General features: G+C 31.1%; 1 protein-coding gene across 1 annotated transcript in view; it reads left to right on the top strand.

Moving 5' to 3' along the window:
- Positions 1 to 458: 458 nt before the first annotated feature.
- The window catches only part of LOC127736731 (ankyrin-1-like), an 88,317-nt gene continuing 67,065 nt past the window's right edge, over positions 459 to 21,710 (top strand). The window contains exons 1-2 of the mRNA XM_052247314.1: positions 459 to 556; positions 18,732 to 18,833. The gene's annotated coding sequence lies outside the window, so the exon portion shown is untranslated. The remainder of the gene's footprint in view (positions 557 to 18,731; positions 18,834 to 21,710) is intronic.

The following is a 21,710-nucleotide window of genomic DNA, read 5'->3' on the forward strand; positions in this document are numbered from 1 at the left end:
GAATTATTTGTGTATACATTAAAGGTCTCAACATGTATCATGTTAATGTCACCATCTAAATCCGCTTGATAATTAATTGAATTTAAAAATGTAAATCTTAAAGGTTTTTTTTTTATCACAAACTTTAACTCCATATCAAGTTTGTATAAATTTGACCTCATTTGAAATATCGAATACGTTATTAATATTTTTACCCATCATTCCATTCTGATTTTGGAATTATTTTGATAGCTTGTTCTAAATCAATGATATATGTTCCCAATTGTTATACGTATGGCCGTATAGTTTTAGAGGAATTATAATTTAAAAAAAAAGTGTCTCCAAATTCAGAATTTGACTTAGCGTATTGTTGGCTAAGAGTGATTATTTTTTCATAATCAAATTATTTCTGGAAAATCGCTCATTTGTTTATGTGTGTACAGATACTCTGAAGATGTCAACCTTTCTATTTCAGTGTGGTTACACTCCCTTACAATGTTCGGTAAAAGGTGGACACATCGGCATAGTCCAGTTGTTATTAGGAAGAACAGATATAGATCCAAACAAAGTAAATAAGGTATGGAATGTTGTTCTTACCAAGAATCTCATCGTTTGTTTAATCGGCTCAGACAACAATCAAATTCATTTTCAATACAATGTTCTTAGCTTAATATTTACACACCTTTATAACTACCTCTGCCTGAATTCACCTGTTGAATAACTGGTTATTAATATCTTAAAATCTAAATCACGTGATGCACTTTCTTAGTCGCAATGTATAAGAATTTGATTGATTTTGGAACATTCAAATACGAAAAAGAGGAGGAACTTTGCTCTGTTTTGTAGGTTTCTTATAACAACTATATGTTCAAACAGTTACTGACGTGCCATAGAGATTTTTTCGACCCGAAATTGGTTGACAGATGTATTGATATTCCTTGGATAAGGGTGATTTCTATCCGACGCAGTTCAGATCTTGTGTTAAGTCTTTTATAAGGTTAATTTCAAATAATGTTAAACAAAAGTTCATAAATATCCTCTGACAAGTTTTTTATTTGGTTAATGCAAGTTAATGATGAGGTGATTTAGGACAGGTATAAAAATAATTTATGATGAGTGATTTACCAAAAGGTTAAACACATTTTTTAAATCATTTTATCTATTACATAATGGTTTGTATTTTTACCATGTCTTAATTAGATCGTTTATCAGTAAAACTTAATAATTATATCCAGATCATCATCCACAATAGCTATAATAATATCCACTATCCTCAAAGCTATAATGGTCCACGATAAATATCTACTTTCACATGAAAAACTTTCAACTAGCTTTCTAATTAAAAATATAATTTTTGAATTATTATCAAGCCTTGAACTTGTTGCATACAATCTTATTCAGCTTAAGCTTCCTTTAAGGATTTTGGACCTTCATTCAAAATTAAAGTTGTGTTATCAGCAAATGCGATGTCATTTCTATCTGTACTATTCTTATTCTATTCATTTTATTCAATTTAAGGAACTTATTTGATCACTTTTTATAATTTTCTTTTTTTGGTTTCGAAATTAATAAAAAGCGTTAATGTATCCAAAGATAAATAAAAGAACACCATAACACGTGTTTACCATGAATAAGATGATAAACAACGTTAGTACATAGAATCTATACTTCAAGACCATCATGTATTATTTGTGAAATTGATACGGAATATTTATCAACAAGTCCTTGGTATCTTCCGATGAACTTTTTAAGAAAAAGTACGAGACGTTCTTTGACATAACCCTGGTTCATCAAATTTCTTCTGAGACACTGGTGAAGTTTTATAAATTCTGTGTAGCAGCTGCAAGCTCTTGAATACAGAATGATTTGGGAAATGTATATCCCATATGCAGGTGAAGTTGGTATATTGGTACTACGCTGGAGGGAAATCAAAATCATCTCGTTTGTCATAGATTCTAGAATGGGTTGACCGCTTATTTCGTATTCGAGGTATAAGTCTAAAAATGAGGCAGAGGAAGCCGTGTCTGTTGTTTCTTTAATTTCTAGTTCTGGAGGATATATTTATGGAACCCAATCAGAACAGTTTGACTTCTTTGATCTTCTTGTTTTTGACAAGTGTCTGAAGGAACTCCGACTCAAATAAAAATATGTAGAGATATCAACAAAGGATATATTAAGGGAACCCAATCAGACAAGTTTGGATTGTAAAGGGAAAGAACATAATCAATATATCTCAATTTGAAATTAAATGATCTGGCTTCTTTGATCTTTTTGTTTTTGACAAGTGTCTGGAGGAACTCCGACTCATATGAAAAGGTCGGCAAGGAGAGGCGCACAGTTCGTTTCCATAGGAATGCCGATGATAAAAAAAAATCTTCTTCCAAATTCAACAAATATGTTGTCAATAAGAAACTTCAGCATTCTGATCACTTGTTCCGCGGGGTCTCTATATGTAGCATGTTTAATTTTTTTGTTAATTGCTGTTGTCCAGTAATTAAAAAAGCCTGATATAAATAAATTAATTTGTTTTACGATATTTTTATTTCTGCAAGTAATTATCTCTGAACTATTTTGGTATATAGTTAAGGTCAACATATAAATCCGCTTGTTAATTTATTAGAATTTAAAAATTCAAATCTTAAAATTTCTCTGTAATCACTAACGTTAACTCCATACCAGTTTTGTATAAAGTTGCCTTCATTTGAAATATCGAATTAGTTAGTAATATTTTCACAACGTTCTAATTGTAGAATAGTTTTGCTTTTAAACATAGCATAATTCAGGACGAAGACAATTTCACTCTTCACATCTTACCTTCATATTTGATATGTCTGTTTGGATAGTATTTCATTAATGTTATGTGTGATTTACGTTTACTTATAATGTGAATCACGACAGTATTTCAGATTCGTGCACTTCTACAATTTGCGAAGGAACTTTGAACATGCCAACTATTATATATATTACAGTCCGTGTAACGTAAAAGTTAACAATACGAACGATGCCCGAATCATGTACGGACGATGCCCGAACGATGTACGTACGCTGCCCGAACGGTGAACGAATGCAAACGAAACGCTGACCGAACGTTGTACGGACGCTGAACGAATGATGTACAAACGAAACCATATACCATAAACCATACCATAAACGATAACATAAGCGCCCTTTTATCGTACATCATATGGTTTTGCGTACATCGTTTCATTAAGCGTATACCGTATCGTTTAGCGTATTAGCGTACATCGTTTCGTTTAGCGTATATCGTATCGTTTAGCGTACATCGTTTCTTGGAGTGCATAGTTTCGTTTAGCGTATATGTTTTTTTTAAATATAAAACATGAATGGTGTTCTGTTTAATTTTTTTATATAGGTGATAATAGGCGTAAAATTTAGATTGGATGCATGTTTCAGTTTTTAATTAATAATTTAATAAATTATAATTTGATCTGACTCGATGTTGATCCAAAATTATTTACATAAAACGTTTGAAAAATAAACACTGAAATAAATTTAAACAAATTAAAAGATACGATTATGAATTTTGTTAGCCGTAGAAATATACGTACTTGGTGAATGTGCGTGTAAACTGCAGTCTGCATGGTATTTCGTCAACATTTTTTGAAAATAGCCCAAGGTATTAAGGTAGATCATAGGTATATATTTCTTGAGATAGAATTTTCTTATACTTTGTCAAAATGAAGATTTTACTATGATTTTTTCAAAAATATAATATAAAGTATGGGTCACCGTGCTATTTTTCAAGCTATGAGTCGTTGAAAATTGCCTAAATTTGGTTAGATTGTTCATGAAAAAACACATTTGTGTGCATAAAAAGAAATCTATGAGATAGAATTTTGAAATAAATTGTGAGAAGATAGGTTTTATAATATGTTTTAAGAAAATAAAAAGAAAAAATGGTGTCACCGAACTTGTTTTCTTGCTACAAGTAAAAATTAAAATTTTCCCTATCATTCTAGTATAATTTTTTACTAAAAGAGTTATCTCCCCTAAAATGGCTGAGTTGAAAAAAAATGATTTTAAAAACGCAAAATTTGATATTTGTTTAAATATTTTGAATAAATCAAAGAATCACCAAGTTTTCCTTATATAAATAAACAGTCTACCCAATGAATTGCAAATCTGTCTCCAAATTTGTACATTTGAGCAAATAACTAGACCGATTGTGTACTGCGATTGTACAATCCAAGATGGCGGTATACCATGAATCTACCTTAACATTATTTTTTTTACCTAAATGAACAATTGATTTAAGATGGAATTCGGAATTAATCTTATGTTCTTACAAAAGTTTATTTGGGGTCTTAAGGTTGACCTTTTGTCCAAAAGGTTTGTTAAATATTTTTATGTATACTCTTTTATCACATGTATTTTAAAATCAACTGAATTGTATCCATATATCGTAATTAAACCAATTTTTTTAGATTATAGATTTTTTTTATTCATCTATCAAATCAGTCGAAAAAAAAACAAATATTCGAGAAATTTCAAATAAAAACAATTACTCGTTATGTGCCTCATCAACCCTAAACATAAATCCCTACCGATGTACATACGATTGTGTATTATTTTAACTATAAATGCGCTTGACTTTAAACTATCATCAACAATTGTCCAGCAAAAAAACTAGACCCTCCATTCTTTATTTTTCTTATACCATTTTCCTCTGTTCTTTATTTTTCCCGTTATACTCTATTCTAATTTTATATTTTTTTTTCTTTATTTTCCTGTATCTATACCTCCTTTATTCGGAGCAACCCCACCCTAAATATACATATGATACACACGGTCTATAGGTCATCGCTTGTGCCGTGATACATGTTTGCATAACAAAGGATGTCCTTGTTCATATTTATAACATTTTAAATGTCCTCCTAATAATACATATAATAGTTGCCACTGGACCTTAAACAGCTAACTCTAAATTCACCCGTCATATTCTTTGTTTTGTTATAATGTGTAAATCACACAACATGATGAAAAATAATTATTGCAGATTTTCACCGCCGAAATAATGGGAAATAATTGTAAACAAAACCACTCAATCACATCCCTACGCCACAAAGTCTAGCCTTTTCACATGTAAATAAATTATTTTCATAAATCTATTTCAAAATAATTTTAAACAATTTTAAATCAAACGGTAATTTTTCTTATTTGCCAAAAAAAAAAACAACATCAAACAGTTATTTTCATTTCTTATTTTAAACAGATCGATTGTTTTCAATGGTCGGTGCCTGACAGCATCTATAAAATCTATCACCATGTTTGCCAATAAGAAAGCTTCATAGAACAGGAAAACAACAATGTCTTATAGAAATACTTCCAGGCCATATTTTCCAATTTCTGTTGTAATGTGGTTTAATGCAAAAAAGGTAACTCCTGAATACTGATTTGTACCCATCAAGCATTTGGGGTTAATAACAAATCTATGGTAGTCTCTTTTTCTTTACTCGCAAAGTATTCGACTAAATCATGTTATATTTATGAAAATTGCTCATTGCTGACGAATGTTAAATATTGATCCCTAGATTTTCAATTGTTTAGTTGTTAGGTTACTGTCTGATCTCGCAAACCTGATATTTTATGGTCATTATGTTTTGCATCCAATTGCACCAATTTATAAAAAAGATATTAACGCGACACCGTACGAGAGTCGTTACTTTACATAAACTACTAGTATTTTTTTTTCTATAACGAAATACGAAACCACTTCTCGCAATTCGCTTTGGGGTAATTGTGCTTCTCTTTTGACAAAATATGGCCTTGTCTCAAAAACAAAAAGTATAATATAATATAGAGTAATATATAAAACTGGACTAGAGTGAAGAGTTAGGAAGTAGGAATTCCGAATTTTAATTGAATGTTCTAAACCTTTGTGTATTTCTGATAAATGATTGTACAGACTCAAAAAGTCTTTGTTTTGCTGAAATGAAAGGTCACCGTCACCAGCCAATAGAAGCAAAATGTATATAGTAAATCTTTCTAATTTTGAAAATAATATTTCTGTTGCTTCGTTGATAAAAGGGCACTTAAAAAATAATGAATACTATCCTCAACAGGGTGGCCACAACTGCATGCGGGATTGGGTTTAATATTAATAAGGTTTAAATCTGCATTTGAAGAACTGCACCATATTTCTCAACTGTGTATCAATGATATTAAGATTTCTATCACCACAACTTAACTAGGAAGTGCTTACTGTGAATAAATTATTATACTCAGTTTACTATTGCTTACAACAATTTATCACATATAATACCACGTTAACAATTAGGCCCGAGAACACAGTTATTTCGTAGTGCATTTCTTTTAGACAATAAATTCAAATTAAAAAAAATCGCACCTGCTCTATCTCAAGAAAGATTTTTACAGTGTAGTGTACTACTATTGGGACAAATAATATCAAAATTATAGAAACTTCTACCAGCTCCAGAGGAGGGGCGACAGCCTTAGGTGCTGTGTGCAAATTTTTGTAGGTCACGTGGTACGATTTTAGCGTCTCTCGACAATTTTGAATCTGGAAAAGATCGATCTGTTCATGTTTTTATATCAAATATACTCTCTTGCACTCGCAGAAAATATAGAAAGTTTTGAAATAAAAGATTAATCAATGATAGAAGATCACTTTATATGAAATATTTTCTTTATGTTTTTTATCTTTTAAGTAAATTCTATCAATAAAGAAATGCACTGTAATGGCGGGAAATTTTATTCGATCTCTGCGAAATCACGAGGCACAGATTTTTGTAAATTTTACAAATGTCAGCACGTGAAAATCATTCAAATTTATGCCAAATAAAGAACACTATTCAAACATTCTAAATCTTCTAAAGTCTCCTTAAGTCTCCAGCCGTTGCTTTGTAATAAGTCGCTAAAATATGATTTCCGGTTAGTAAAATATCAATAATATTTGTCAAATCCGCTAGTAATTATGTTATTTTAGGCATATAAACTCTTATATGTATTTTAATCATTTTGAAAACCAAAATGAAAATCTTGTCTTATGAATAACCATCATGATAAATATAGTTTTTTTTCATAATTGAATCGTGCATTATTTGTGTATTGGATTGCTTAATTGCCTTCTCTCTGGTGTTATCTCTGTTTTGTTAACTGACAAATGACGAAATAATGCAATATTTAAAATTAAGTATTTTACAAAACTTTGTCCCGATTAAAAACTTTAAACCGATTGCATGAATAAATTGAGAATTCAGTGATTATCGATGTCGAAATTAGCCCTTGGTAATAAACAGTTAGTTTGGGTATAAATATGTTTATTGTCAAGAAATAACTAACAAATTTGTTTATTATGTATGTACAAAGTATATGTATATTGCATGATTAGCCCTCCTGTATATTACTTGTTTTTTTAATTGATTCAACAAATATCGTTTGTCCAGGTGTCATTAACGGTGATGTCAACACCACGAGTAGTTTGATATAAATGACACAATACCACCGCGACCGATCGATAATATAAGACAAATCTGCGTGCCGTGTGCAGAGTGTCGTCCCTCCTCTATACCAGCTCTAACTCAAAATATTGACAATTCTGTGATAAGGGGGTCTAAAATTCAGTTTGACAGCTTCAGACGTACTAATTTTTTACCTATTTTAACTGGTCCAAATCACTCCTTAACATAAAGATTCAGCACCCAAATTGTTTTAACATGTAATTTCATCCCCCTTCTTAATATTTCATGCATTAAATTTCAAGAAATAAATTGGGAAAGTATATCCAAAAAAAAATGCAAGTTATACACTGTTCACACTAGGGACTATATTCATAGGGTGACGGTGTTTGACAGTCTGAAGGAACCAGCATCAAGGATTTAATAAGGCAAAGCTTTTGTTGTACTCAATCTTACTTTAAGTTTTCTTTATTATATTTAATAGATATATATCCGAGATACGATAATGTAATTTTCTTTTTTATATCAAACCTGATCATCTATGATATATATATGGAACTTTTTAACGACCTTGGCTGGCTATACAGCCCTTGCATGATGGGAGTTTTTAACGACCTTGACTGGCTATACAGCCTTCGCACGGTCGGTGTGCAAATGATGTCATCTATAATGGGATATTATTCCACTTTTTATACATATTGATAGTTTAATCAATATCTGATTGGTTGAGACTATCCCACGTGTCGTTGAACAAATCTTCATATTCCATTCTGAGGATCATATTCCCCTCTGAAATGTCGGGATTACATCGTGTGACGTTACGCGCGGTTAATGTACATAACGTTTTGAACTTCTTATTCTTCTTAAAATAGCAATAGCAATAATCATTATCATGTTCAAATTTATTTCAGACGATAAAACAAAAAGACTTATAATTAAATTTTGATCCGTACTGTTTATGAATGGGTATGTCGTGTTTTGTTTAACTTATAAAAACAAGCGGATAAGAAAACAAAATGTATGCAAAATAATATTTAATGTATTGATAGTAAACAAACCATAGACAGTGGAATAAAACATTCATTTCCCTTTGTTTCGGGAGATATGAAGATTTGCTCACCCTCGAAAAATCAGAGTTCCCTCGGGCAGACCCCTCGTGAAATATGAATATTCTTGGGTGAACAAATCTTCATATCTCCCTCAGACATGGGAAATAAATGTATAATGTCTAATGAGAGAATTTAACCAGAGACTGAATAACGTAGAAATAACAAATTAAAGGTCACTGTACGGCCTTCAACAATGAGCAAAATCCATACAGCATAGTAAGATATTAAAGACTCCGAAATGACAAATGTAAAATACACTCAACACTGTTCAAACATCACCGCACGTCAAACTTTGAACAACAGAAAAACTTGATTGGACATTGGTGACAATTTGTCACGCCCTCATGAATTGGCGTACATGTACGTCCTATCAAATACCTTCAGAAAGCTTCCATTGAAATTATTTTACACACAAGTAACTGTGTATTTTACTGATTTTCTTAATAAAAAAAAACAAAATGTATTTTGCGTTAAATGTGCAATGAAGCCACGGATTCGTAATCTTCAAAAAATAGTTCAGAAACGGTTGATAAAATGTGGAATGTCTGAATAGAAATATAACAATTATGTCCAGTGCGCGTTTATAAAACGGACTGTATTTGGACATTTTAAGATACTATAAGTACTTGTTTTCTGTGTATAGAATTTTAGAGGTCAATACGACTTTTCATAAGTTGGGTTTTCAATTTTAATAAAAAAATGAGTTGGGTTTTCTTCTTTTCTTTAAATTTATATCATGATTCTTTGATATTTCCCATTATCTACTGAATATTTTTTAAGATGAATAATTTAAAATTTGTATACCAAACATTTTTAATTTTACTCTGCGTTTATAAATAGCATTGAAAGTACAACATCTTATAAACGATAAACATTGATAGAGAGTTGTCTCATTGGCACTCATACCACATCTTCCTATATCTATTAACAATCGAAATCCCTGAAATATCGTCTCATGACAAGCACGAAAAATGACGAAACTGAACTTCCAACAGCGGGCGATGATTTTTAATTATACAATATTCTTTCAATGGATTTTTTAAATGCAATGTAGAAATTATCAATTAAGACATTTTTTATCCCTTTTGAAATTACTTAATCGAATATGAAGTCACATGCACGAAGAAGTTTGTCTGACGTGAAAATACGTAAGTCCCATATCTCACGGCTACATGGACACATGGGGGCTAGTATGAAATTTAAAAAAAAAGGCATGACAGGAGTTTAGAGAAAAAAAGGCAGGATGGGCATCTTGCCAAAAAGAAAAAGGCATGATGACTTTATGTAAAACAAGTCAGGAAAAATTAATAACTAAGAAAGGAAGGACCGAATAGAGTGTAAAATAAAAAAGCAGGACTATAATTACATTGAGTTTACATTTAAAGAAAAATGCAGGACAACATTTTTCATCATATAATTACGCGTCATTGATAATCTGATCACTACAACGTTTTTACAAAATATTCGTTCCCGTGAAAACTAAGATTTGTTAAACTTTCAAATTTCATCGAGGTCTCTTCTCAGGATATAACGGCCATCTGTATGTTGGCTTTAAAGTCGACAAGATAACAGGTCAATATATTAATGTATTCAAGTGAATTTAAGATTTGTTGCAATTCTAAAGTACAATGGGTAAATCAATCTTATCTTTGATGTGCCACATGGGCATCCCTATAAACATGATAAAGTAAGACAGTCCATGCGTGACCCATAGCATTAGATATTTTATTCATTTCATTGGATATTTTCTATCACAATCCAGGCAAGCTAATAACCTATATTATTTACGTGTCTGAAGACGAATTTGTATAAAACATTGTGTTTGATTTTAATTTCTGAAAATTAAACTAAACTCTAGAACAGACCTTTTATGAACGTCGGGTTGGGACTTTATTATGTGTGTGAATTCGGTTTTTACACGTATTAAACTCTGGAATATATCAAGGATTTGTCTCACTATACAAATCTTTGAATATATGATCAAACTTTTCGGGCTTCGGGAAAAAATGCTTCAGCAAACACTCGTGAGGAAAACAAATAAAAAGAATCATTCTGTATCATAATTTTAATTTGTTAAATATTTGCAACTCTTAAAAAATTTCAAAACCAGCTGATTTTTTTTGTATTTCTTCATGTTGAATAACTTTTAAAAAAAATGGGCAGTGTGGCGGATTTACCGGGGGCACAGGGGGCACGTGCCTCCAGTCCAGGTCACCAATACATTTTCTAACATGATTATATTGCTACTGAATCTGCTTATCTAGAGTGGAAATTAATCACAGCTAGATTTGACTTCTTAACTAGCCGTTAATTAACCCCAGCTTCAACATGCGTGATTATGACAAGTTATCGGTGGGTCTGTAAATTTTGACACGTGTGTGTAATGTCTCATTTTAAAAGATTTGACCAAGGAGGTTATATGAGATCTCATATAACCTCCTTGATTTGATGTACATGTTGATTGGAAAAGTACGAATATTGTTATTGGTTTTTAATACAATATCATCCCCTGACCAGGAAAGAAATTACTAACCAAAATCTGTGTTTTAAATAAATATGTACAAATAAATGTTTAGTGCCAAGAATATAAGTATCTATGTATGGGATATGTCTTTATAACAAAATTCTCACATTATCAGTTTTATAAACTAAATGTCGTATTTTCTTTTCACTCCTATTTTCAAAGGAAACCAATAATTTGTTTAAAAAAAACTGTCCCCCCCCCCCTCTTTCCACAAAAAAATAATTTGGTTGTCATTGTTTCTAATTAAAACGCAATTGCATTTTATAGAAGACAATCTGGAACTAATACGTTTATCTATTAGTTCCAGTATACAGTAATATGACTGTATATTTTTCCTGTTTCAGTTACAATGTATTTATATGTATGAGTCTAGGAAAAGGTTATCATTTATGAGGATATGAATGGGGTCAGAGATATATAATATATGTCTCTGATGGGATTTAAAGAACAGAGACTCATGGGACCATTAGATATAAATAAATATAGATAACAGAATAAAGAGGTGATTGTTTGTTGCTTAACGTCCAGTGGCAAAAATTACATGTATGCTTAGGACAATTATTATACAGATTAATTGGCAGAAGAATAAAGAAAACTGAAATGGTAAAAAAAATAAAAGATATAGAACTATAGAAACGACGATCTGACCCCCCCCCCCCCTCCCCCCACCCACCACCACACCACCACAACCAATTTTTATCAAATTCGAATACTGGGAGCTATCTGAAGTCAGTTCATAGGACCTCAGTTTTAATATAGGCGTGGCAATCCATCACTTTTATCCAATCAACGGTCCTTAATAATAAAGATTGGAGTGCAATTGTGTCTGTATCAAGTTAGATAAATATAATCATATTTCTGGACGTACATATGTCGGGGTTTAGGCTATTTCATTCGATAGTAGTAGATGGAAAAAAAAAGAATTTTCTGGTTATATCTATTTATAACTGAAAAAGTGGCATCAAATCGTAGAGGCAGTCCTCTTTATGTGAAGAATAGAACATATTGAGCTTTCTGGATTTTCTTCTGTCCACTAGTAAATGTGGGCCTGTACCACTGAAAATGTATAACTTCCGGACTTGCAAACACGGACAACCCAGTTACTAATCTTCCTGCTTCCAACTAAACGTCATGTTCTAGATTGTCGGAATCTTGTTGAGTACAGCCATCCCATAACTCACATTCATATTCCATAATTAATCTTATAAGTGTTAAGTTTATACGATTAAAATAATTTCTAGTCAATACATATTTCAATTCTTTTTAGAAATTTAATCTTGTGCTTGCACAATTTAAAACGTTTTCTATATGTGTATAGAATTTACCATTGGAATAAAAAGTAATCCCTAAGTGTTTATGACAGGAGACAATTCTACTACTTGATTTTGAAGTTCTATTTTAATATCATCTGGGAAAGAATGACAGGAGAATAGCATAGTAATTGTCTCGTTAGGATTAAAATCAATAAGCCAATCTTTAGACCATGCTGAAATTTGTTCTAAATCGCTATTAAAGACATCCTCTATTGTGTAAGGACTATAATACTTAAATTAGAAAGGGATGTTTCATCAGCAGACAATCGAGTTAGACTTATCAAATTACCAGCTATCTCATATACATCAATAAGGAATAGTACGGAACCTAATACAGAGCCTTGTGGAACTCCTGCATTAGTATTCTAAAAAGGCGAATATGAACTTGAAACAAAAACGCTTTCTTGTATATTTGAAATATAACTAATTAAGTGATTAAATACATTTTAAATACAATTTTTTCAAATACTTTTCCCACTATTGATAATAATGAGATTGGTCTATAATTTGAAATCAGTGATTTGAAGCACAAATAAATTTTCATACATTGTCAGATCAAAATATCTTAAAAACCCCAGTCCAGAGATACCTTGGTATATTCGACTGAATATACCAATTCGATAATTTTACATTCGAACTTGTTACGTAATAAGATCTGTGTCCAGGTAAAAAGAACCAGCAGGTGATATATATTCTTAAGTGTTTATCACCTTCCATTATACATCTGACGATGACATTTAGCTTTAGGGCCATTTTGTTTGAAAAATCATTTTAAAGGTAAACTGATAAGCATAACGTCCTCGCAATTTCTTGTTCAGATCTAGGGACACAGGTGTCAGAATGAATAAGAAAACACTAAATTCTTAAATAATGTATTGTAAAATGGACAGCAAGCACATTTTGATAGACTAGTGTACTAATAGATTTTCTTGTGTATTTTCTATGTTCTGGAAACTTCAACATCCCATCAAAAATACTTAAATTAAAGTCTTAAGTTTAATTAAATAGTTTTGTTTTAAATATTATTTGCAAGGCTGCATGAACATTGCACCTATCGTTTTCGTATATTTCTTTTCCGCCATGCATAAGTTTAATGTTTACTGTGACTTCTATAATGCTTAAAAAATGATGCAATTATATTATCAATCTAAAAATATTAAACGTGAACAACAACAAAAATAAATTATATATTAAATGACTAAAGCAATTTAAAATTCTAAAGGATATTGGTACAATATTGCCAAAAACTGAGACTACTATGGATATAAGAAGATGTGGTATGAGTGCCAATGAGACAACTCTCCATCCAAGTCAAAATTTAAAAAAGTAAACCATTATAGGTCAAAGTACGGTCTTCAACACGGAGCCTTGGCTCACACCGAACAGTAAGCTATATAAAGGGCCCCAAAAATTACTAGTGTAAAACCATTCAAACGGGAAAACTAACGGTCTAATCTATATAAAAAAAAACTGTTATAGTAGTCTCAGCCGAAAACAATACGAAATTGATAAGCAAGTATGACAAACCAATCAAAAAATTTGTTGTTTGGGATTATTCATGGTTGACTAGTTCTATATTAACCAGTGGCACGTGTCCTAATTATTAAGAAAAGGGACAGAAAAGTATTAAACAGAAATAACCGGTTTTTCAAAACCATATTTTCAAAATTTACTGCATGATTTAAACAGCTTAAAAGTGTTTCATTTATTTTATCTGTGAGCGTATACGAAAAATTGATAGCAAGTTAAACTTCAATGTACATGAATTACGAGTATTAGATTTCTTGTGAAATTGATCGATGAGCGGCTTTTTAAAAATACCAAAATAAAAGAATACTGCGTAAACGTCAAATAATGGACAAGCAACCCAACGAAAAAAATAAAATTTAAGAGGCATCTATGACTAGTTTTGAGTTGGAGAAATCATTCAATGCCATATGATTCTATTTAGGTTTCTGCGTTTTTCGATTTACGAATAAGTCAATTAGAAAAAAAATAAGTAATTGAAGCCAAAAAAGAAGACACAAAAGATACATGAAATAAAGTAATAACATAAGTTTACAAATACGTACCTAGGTGCATTTAATAAAGCAACATTTGAACTTATTATAGAAAAAGGAGAAATTAAATGGAAACATAATGCGCGCTGTTAAATCATGCTTTGCAAGGCTGTTTAGAGATGACTCGTGCATAATCATTTTGAATGGTGAATAAGATCACATACATGCATTAAGCACTCAGAAACTAGCCCGTAAATAGCTAGGAGGAGGGAATCCAGTTATTAGTTAAACATCAAAACGGTGTGCAGAAATACCGCAAAGGACTTCTTAGTGCACTAAGACTAACGTGTTTGCACTAAGGACACTAAAACGATGTTTTAAGACCACAAAGAACATGGATAAAAGAAGATATGAGTATATAACTCAAAAATATAAAGTTTGGTGTGAATAGATTTTGTTATTTTGAAGTTAAATGACTTTGTAATCAGCGCGTGCCACTGGTACAAATCCAGGATAGTTTAAGAAAGTTTTTAAAAAATTTAAAACTTTTAACCACAGAGTGAAAATAATGTTAGCTGGCAGAAAACTCCATTTATAAATAAAATACGATTTATTCTACAAAATTTACTTCTGGATACTATTTTGTGATCATAAACAAGCTTCTATCCAAGTTTGGTAGAAATCCGGGATATTTTCAGAAAGTTATTTAAATTTGCAAAAACTTTAACCACAGAATGAATGTAATGTTAACCGAGAGAAAAAAAGTCCATTTATACATGTAAGTAAAACACAGATAACCAGGATTTTTTTTCCAAACTTTACTTATGGATACTATCTTATGATCATAAACATTCTTCTGTTGATAGAAATCCTGGATAGTTTAAGAAAGTAATTAAAATTTCAAAAACTTTAACCACAGAGTGAGTATGTGGATGTCGCTAGCCGACGCCGACGACGGAATGTAGGATCGCTGTACGTCTGGCTTTTGCAACAAAAGTCGCAGGCTCGACAAAAATGTAATAAACTGTTATACTTTGAACAGTCATGTGTATCTAATGTGCTGGTAAACAAGTATATACATTCTAAAATATTTTGTAATAAAAAAATACTAGAGAACTATAAAAAAGTGAAGTTTACAAACAACCAAGAGAAATTAAAAGGAAAAAAAAATATAGTAGAACATACATTATTACATTGAACTAAAAAATATAACAGTCAGAAAAACAAAAGAAATACGACAGTAACAAACAGACGAAAAAAATCAGAGACAATTGAAATATCATAAACATGTTAATTTAAAATACAAGCGGATTCAAAACGGGTCAAGGTTGAACGAACATGAATTGCTATCGATTACACAGGTGACAATCAACAGAGGGTGGCGCGTGTCGATAAAAAATTAAATAAATTTATAATTACCGGGTACTAAAGATATGATTATAAAATTTGAAATTATATTCCTTCTATGTGCCATGTTTTTTGTGTCAATTCTATCATTCCATCAGGACTGGTCCTTAGTGCAATATTTTGTTCTTAGTGAACAAGTAGAAATACCGCAAAAGGCCTCCTTAGTGCACTAAGAACAACAATTTGCAAATAAGTCTATAACATTTGCGCAATTACATGCTTGTTTTATTGGCGCAAATGAATGCTGCAGTTTTTAAAATAAAGTGATACGAAAAAAGAATTAGCGTAATTAATTTGCGGCGCAAATTAATTCTTTTTCAGCGAAATTGGATATCAAAACACCGTGTGTATACTAACAAAACAGTATTCATCTTTTACGCTGTCTAGCCTGAGAATAAAAGTTTTGGCAATTTGTGTAGGATTTTAATTTTAGAATGTAATGAACAAGTAAGAAGATCGTTAAAAACCTTAAGTGATTTGGAAAATGAGCTATGCACGATAAAAGGAAATAGTTTATGTTCGTCGATATGAAATTTCATAGAGGCATGTGATATTTGTAAAATTTTAAGTCTTTCAATAACAACCATTTGTGGAAGTGGTTATTTCGATCCTTCAAATATGCGTAAAATAATTAAAATTTATATTATTTAGTCTCTTTCATATATACAAAAAAAAAAAAAAAAAAGTAAAATCACAAAAATACTGAACTCCGAGGAAAATTCAATCGGAAAGTCCCTAATCACATGGCAAAATCAAATGACAAAACACATCAAACGAATGGACAACAACTGTCATGTCAGTATGTTTATAAATACTGTAGATTTGTATTTGATCATCGATTGCATGCATAACGTCCAGTGACAAATATTTCATGTATTCGTACACAGAACAAATCAACAACTTTTAGAATACAATTGATTGGTTATTTAAGGTAAATGATTTGCGTTAAAATTGGTGAAACTTGGCCAGGAGCTTACCTCTAAAATAAAGAAATATAAAAAACGGTAGAGTTATTTTTTTAATTCTGTATTTTACTCATACATGGACTTAAGCACTGTTTACAGTCAAAATAACAGTTTTAACACCGACAGCAGGAATCACAAGCGACGCTGGTTCCATAGAAGTCTTCAACGAATTTTTATATATCCCTGGCAATTTTCGGTTTATATCAGACTGTGACATTGAGGGGAACAAATACCATGGATGTCTTGTCTTTTCTTTAAATACATTTAAATATAAAACGTGTATCTCATATAAAGCCTCATTTATAGAACATTATATATAATTTATTGTTTCAAGGAAATATTTGGCGGAGGAGAGAGAGAGAAAGAGAGAGACTTATTTAGCGGTATTTCAAATTGGTCTCATGTTATTCATGTCAAAATGTGGTGTAAGGAAATGTTTCCCCTTTGTTTTATATAGCAGGGTATTCTATAATGATATTAGTTGCAAATTTTTTTTCTATCGGTAAGATATGGTTTACAGTTCGAAATCTACGTTAAGTTAAAGTACATTTAAAGTAACGTTTCTCAATCAAGATAAAACGTTTACAACCAATACTATTTTTACGACTAAATATGTTTTATGTAAATAAATAGTTCACGTTTCAATTAACTAAGGGTATTGTATAGGTTAGTTTTTTTTTAACATTTTATAAGATCGAATTTGAAATGATTCAAAATTACAAAAAGACATCAAGAACTACGCAGTTAGTATGAAACAAAATATATAATAAATAAGATAACTTATTTGCTTTAATTAACAAGTGAAATGTTTCCAATCCAATCTTTCCAATCTAATATAGTCCAAAGGGTGACAAAAGGATATAAATATGGTCACTAAAGGTTTTCTTACGGCTGGCAGTAAAAAAAACTTGCCAAAGTGGGGGCATCCGTTTGGTTGTTTGGGATATACAAGTACGCAACCAACTTTCAATCAATCCAAACTAATAATTGTTTTTTTTTTATCCCGCATCTTTTTATATTAATTTATTTTAACTCAAAATAATAATTGAAATAACTTTCTGAAATAAAACCCTAACATATATCAGACGCTTAACAAAACGATATACCATACGATAGATGAAACGCTTAACGATATCATATACCATACGATAAGCGAAACGCTAAACGCTAAACCATACCATGTACCATACGACAAATAAAACGCTTAACGATACCATGAACCATACGATATACAAAACCCTAAACGATGACATTTACCATACGATGAACGAACGATGAACGAACGCTGACCGAACGTTGTACGGACGCTATACGAATGATGTACGAACGATGACCGAACTCTATACGAACGATTCCCGAACGCTGTACGTACGATTCCCGAATGAAAAAAGTGTTAACTTTTACGTTACAGGGACTGTAACGACAATTATGTTTTTTACATTGCTGCTGAAAATGAGAAAGCAGAACTGTAAATAGCAAAATAAAAGTTGGCATTATAATATGCACCCCTTTCCTAATGTACTTTAGGTTTGACAAAAAAGAAGTTAACGTTATGTATCAAAAGAAAAATGATGTTAAAGTATACTAATATTCTGTTCTATATGCAAATGAGAAAATGTGATATGATTGCAGTAAGACAACCAAGTTATGGTGTGTTTCTTTGTTTGTTGGTGTTTAACGCCACGTTTAGAGAAGTTGGCAACATCATGGCTTTCAGTTTTATTTCGTGCAGGAAGCTGGAATAAACAGAAAAACATTCAACCTTCGACTGGGAAACTGGCCATATTTGTCAATTTAGACGAAAGTCGAAAACAACTCACCATGAACATGTTTCATGTACAAACGTTATTAACTTAATGAATATTTACAGTTTCAAGAGAAATGAACTATAAACAAAGTTCTTTAAATCTATAAACTAACTTCTCTAATCGTTAAATGATGGCTTTGTATACCTTCGTATGATTACATTAGTATTACAATTCTTTTTTCTTTTAGCACGGGTACACTCCTTTACACTCAGCTGTTAGTGGTAAACAACTAAACATAGTCCAGTTGTTATTAGAGAGAACAGATATAGATCCAAATAAAGACAATCAGGTAAGGAAGGTAGTTTTTAACAAGACTGTCAAACTTGGTTAACTCAGCTCTGACAAACATCAAATTCAATGTCAACGCAATGTTGCTCATTAATTTGTTTACACACCTTCGCATGATACTGAAAGACCTATCTAGTCCTACGTATTTATCAATAGATTTTCGCGAACCTACTTTCGTTGATTGAAAAACTCAAAAGATGTATTATTTTCAGTAAAGGGAACTCGATTTGTTGGCTTAAATTGACTTGTGCATGACGCCCATGCGTGTCCTTTTCATAAACGGCTGAACAATTTCATATTTTAAAAAAACCCAAACGTGTGATTCGTTATCACAAATGTTGTTAAAAAGAAACCAAATCGACATTGACACAGGGACCGTAGACCAATTAACAAGTACTACAATGTGTTAGATTTTATTTTTTGGGCTAAACTTTCTACATTAGTCAAGCATTTCTATGACTGAAATTAAATTCTCACTGCGTCTGGATTCTTAGTAGAAATACAATTGTATGCATTTTCTTTTATCGTTTCTATGACTCTTCTGATATATCTGCAATTTGAAGAAATCTTCATTTTTGATATTGTTCTTGTAACTCAGTATTTCTGCATTGATGTCAGCGGTTAATGGTTTTCATTTTTTTTGTTTTTTGTTTTAACTTTAACAAAAACCCGAGGCTTTCAATCGAGTCAGTTCCATGCCGTAGACATTATTGACATCACAGAGAACATATTAAAACTTTTGAGATGTTCTAGTCCTTGTCAGTAGTTGTGTTATGTCATGCCATATCAAATAATTTAATTTATTTGTTTTACTTATTCGGGGAATTGGGTTTTAATGGCAGATCTTTGATTGTTTCTGTTAAAGGTATTCATATAAACTTTGATAGACTCTGGGGGATTTGGAGCCTTATATTATTCGGACAACATTTTATTTTATTCATATTTACAAGTAAGCAAAACATGCAGGTGAATGGGAATATATCATGTACACATGTGTATATTGCACAAATCAACTGACAATTAGCCTCATAAGCTTGTGCAATATACAATTATAAATAAATCGAGTATGTTTTGTTTACTTTTTCATTGTGTGTATTTAGTTTTGGTTTTGTGTCATGAATTGATACATCGTATTCTTTCATTTCTATCTTTTATTCAACTCAATCATTTTTGTCTCTATATTATGTATACATCCATCAATATTTAGATAATAATGCAAAGCCTCAAATGTATTGTTTTCTTTATTGATCATGATTGCATTTATGTTGATAGGACTTTAAAAAAAGGTTTAAGTTCAAGCATCACATAAATTATCCTGAATGATCAATAATCTATGTAAATGATGGCAAGGTCATCTGTGTTAATTTCACATTCATTGGGCAACAAACCGGTTTATTTAGTTGAATAATAATATATATGAATAATACAAAACATATTTTACATTATGACGTTTTAAAATGTTTGTATCAAAGTAGAAAATCACACGGACGTATCCTTATTTTTCAATACATTTCTGAATATATATGTAAAGATATGACAGTAATCGATAATAGTCGTTTTGTTTTGTGTTTGATTGCAATTCAGATGTTAAATTGTATATCAAAAACAAATATGAAAAGAAAAATACATCATATTGTACACAACCGGGAAAACAGAAAACTAAAAACGTCACACATTTATTCATATTTACAAAACTGTTCTTGCAGTGTTCTCTTTTATTCAACGCAGATAATTATCTAAGACACCTAAGACGATATCATTTCATAAGAAATGTCTTTTCCGTCAACTTATTGTACCCGTTGTAGGGCTTTAACTTGAGGTTTTCTTCATTAAAAGATCAATCGACCATGACTAATAAGGCATACCCTTTAGAAACAGGGATCCCAAATAGAATGGAACAATAAACGGTATGCAAAAACGTCATTCACAGTTTCAAATATTTAAAGTGTATTAGCTTGATTGTCTCCTTTTAAAAAACAGACGGTATAAGGGTGGACAATTCAAACCTTTCCAAAACCTGAAAATGTTGGTTGCAATTGGGAATTTATATACAACATGTACAAAATCAGTAAATATCTTAATTACTTATAAGTGGCAGTTTTTGGGTTTTTACTAATTTTCGGCATCCGTCTACCAGTAGAAGAACTGAGTCTTTTAATATCTCACTTTACGATATGGGGTCGTCCTGAATATGGAATATATATTTGCCACGTTAAGGGGACAAGACATCAATCATCATTATTTAGTGACCTATATACTTTCTAGTCTTTAATAGAAAATTGTCTCAAAAAGACTTCCTCTTTTTAGATATGATTTTTTAAGTGGGAGTTTAAGTAGATTGAAAATTTTTAATTTGCTTTTAAATAGAAAGGGACAAGGATTTCTTTAATACACCGTATCGATATTTGTCCGCCATTACTGGACATCACCAAGGTTCCGGTTTAATTTTTACGTCATACTAGAAAATATCTGATGTCACAATGGAAAAGTGACTGCTGTATGACGTCAATAGTTCAAGTTGTGCAGATTCTTGGGTCAAGCGTCATCGATTCCAAATACTGATAAGGTCTATAGGGAATCATATATATACAAAATACAAACAATTGTAAATGAAAATTAAAAGAATCGATTTAGTTTTATCTGAAATAAAAAGGTTACTGATGGTTAAATAACAACTAGATGAATATAACATACAACTCATTATAAGGGTTACTTTGTTTCGGATTGCCAACAGTACACTTTCTAAAATAAAAATGTTGACGAGTTAAAGAGTTTTGAAAATTGGACTGATTTATTATCATGTGATTGCAAACCAGTAATGGATTAATAATTAAATCGTTTACAAACTTTCCATAACTTTTAGATTAGTTCTCCATTA

This window comes from Mytilus californianus, unplaced genomic scaffold (genome assembly GCF_021869535.1).
Source record: "Mytilus californianus isolate M0D057914Y unplaced genomic scaffold, xbMytCali1.0.p SCAF_36, whole genome shotgun sequence".
Lineage (NCBI taxonomy): Eukaryota > Metazoa > Mollusca > Bivalvia > Mytilida > Mytilidae > Mytilus > Mytilus californianus.